Source organism: Triticum urartu, chromosome 3, assembly GCF_003073215.2.
Source record: "Triticum urartu cultivar G1812 chromosome 3, Tu2.1, whole genome shotgun sequence".
Lineage (NCBI taxonomy): Eukaryota > Viridiplantae > Streptophyta > Magnoliopsida > Poales > Poaceae > Triticum > Triticum urartu.
Window position 1 is genome coordinate 24,129,584 of NC_053024.1, and position 2,476 is coordinate 24,132,059.

Consider the following 2,476-nt stretch of genomic DNA (forward strand, 5'->3'; position numbering starts at 1 on the left):
CCGGACCGGCCCGGACCGTGTCCACCCTGATATATAGTATATGGCGCGTCAGTTTAGCACAGCATGCACACCAGCCAGGCGGCCACCAGTTACCCAGGTAGGCGAACGCCTCGCTGGTGCCACCAGGAAGAACTGGGGCAAGATCCCGAATGCTCTGAATGTCTGCGTTTTTTCTTCATGAGAGTGAAGACTGTCAGTTCAGAAAATTCAGTTTCACCACCTTTAGAAAATTCAGTTCGTCTGTTTTGTCAATGTTTCAGCTGTCAGTTAATTTCTGGTGCACGTGGGCGCTCACGCATGTCGTCCACTTTGTCAATTCACTCACGCACGTAGTGTTGAGTTAAACTCTGTCCTACTGAACCTGTCACTTAGGGCATGTACGATGGTTGATAAGACAATCTTATCTTAAGTCTTGCATGTAATTTAGAGATGACAAAAAAATATGTCTACAATGGGTTATATTTTAGTCTTATCTTCAATAACTAGCAATTCCTTAAAATATGGTGAGACAAATTGTGCTAAGAGATCATCTCTTGTCTTATCTTAAATAAGAGAACACAAGCCTTTTCTTAGGAGTTCTCTCTCCTACATCTCATCATTTATCCTATGTGGCACTCCTAAGACAGCACCATTGTACATGCCCTTAGTTTGTTCAGTGCGAGAAGCACGCTAGTCCGTGTTGCCGCTGAATAGGCAGTGGTGTTTAACCACGGAGAGATTGACCACGATGTGTCTGTGCGATGGCACAGTTATATCGAGTCGAGGGTGATCAGTTTGATACGAGCTGAATAAAAGGAAGCAGAACATACGCAGACAGTTGTGCGTCGCAGAATCCTCTCCACATACTTAATGCGTTCGTGCGTGTCTTCTTTCTCTTTTAATTTCTCGCGTGACCTCCTGTGTGTGGAGATTCAGTGATTGATCTAACACGTGGCCCACCTCGCTGCTGCATGCGCACACATCAACGCCGATGGCTGGCCGGTCCATTCGGTCTGGCCCAGGCTTCGCCGTGGCCTGTCCGGTCCCTAAAAGTAGGACCGCTATGTTGCTCGGTCCGGTCCAGTCCGGACCGCGGGCGGCCGTTCCAAACGACGGCTCGGTCAGGGACCGGACCGGACCGTGTCCATCCTGAGTCGAGATGGCTCGCACTGCCTCTACTAAGCTCGTGCTGGTCGCCCTGGTGGCGGGCTGGCGGCACTCCTCCTTGTTGCCTCCGATGCGGCAATCTCGTGCAGCCAGGTGAACTCCGCCCTTGGGCCCTGCATTTCCTATGCACGCGGCAGCAGCGCCAGCCCGTCTGCGGCCTGCTGCAGCGGCGTTAGGAGATTGTCCAGCTCAGTGCAGACCGCCGCTGACAAGAAAGCGGCGTGCCAGTGCATCAAGAGTGCTGCCGGTGGGCTCAACGAAGGCAAGGCCACAGACATCCCCTCCAAGTGCCGGGTCAGCGTCCCCTACAACATCAGCTCAACTGTCAACTGCGATAACATCCAGTAATCGATTGCTTGCTGCCATCATCGCCGATTATAGCTCCACCGATCCATGCTGAGTACATTCAGGTTACCAATATACTACATATACATGAATAAATGCTCTGATCTGATCTCCATATGAGAGAGAGGACTACGTACGTGGAGGCAACTCTGCATGGCCGGCCACTGTAGTATCGATGTTTGGTTGTTCCTTCGCTCCCTTTGAGAAAATAAAGGAGTATGTTTTACCATGTACCATGTGTACTTTTGATATACTAGCAAAGAGGCCCGTGCGTTGCACCGGGAGAAAAAAAACTTACACTCTCTAACCCAATGCGTCACAACTACATTCACTGCATCACTGAGATATACTGACTTCCCCTCTCTATCAACGAGACAATCCTAGTAGCTTCAGTCATGTAATGTATGAACTGCTGCACTTAAATCATAAAAGCATGGAACAACTGACTCGATGCATTAGATTTGTGTTGGTGTCCATTGCAATCTCTCTCTCTTTTTTTTACATAGACATGTGCATCCCATCAGACATAGACCAACGGAAGAAAAAGAAAAAAGAGCCATAATTACATATCATTGCTTATAAATGACATGTTAATTGTCAAATTACCTTCTTAAATAATTCATCAAGTGTAATGAGCCATTAACTTCATCAGTGGATATATTATTAATAGCCTAATATCATGAGGATCATACATGTATGTACACAAACTAAACAAATTGATGAAGAAGTTGAGGTTTAATTGGTAAGTTAACAGGTAAATACAAATTGTCTTTTGACCTTGCTTGCACGCTAGACCTATAAGCTTAGACCAACTCCAACTGCTCCTCTATCTATAAAATACCGCAGTTCTTGTAAAGTGTCCATAACTTCAGAGGATCAAGTAAAATAACCGCAGTTTACGAGAAGGATGGCATACAGAGAGCTTGCACGCCGTAAGCTATATGTCACTGTGATGAGATAACACCATCTTGCCGCCAAAAAAAAC

General features: G+C 46.8%; 1 pseudogene; it reads left to right on the forward strand.

Annotated features, from left to right (window-relative positions):
- The first annotated feature begins 1,138 nt into the window (after positions 1 to 1,138).
- LOC125547760 lies at positions 1,139 to 1,494 on the forward strand (annotated as a pseudogene).
- Positions 1,495 to 2,476: the final 982 nt, after the last annotated feature.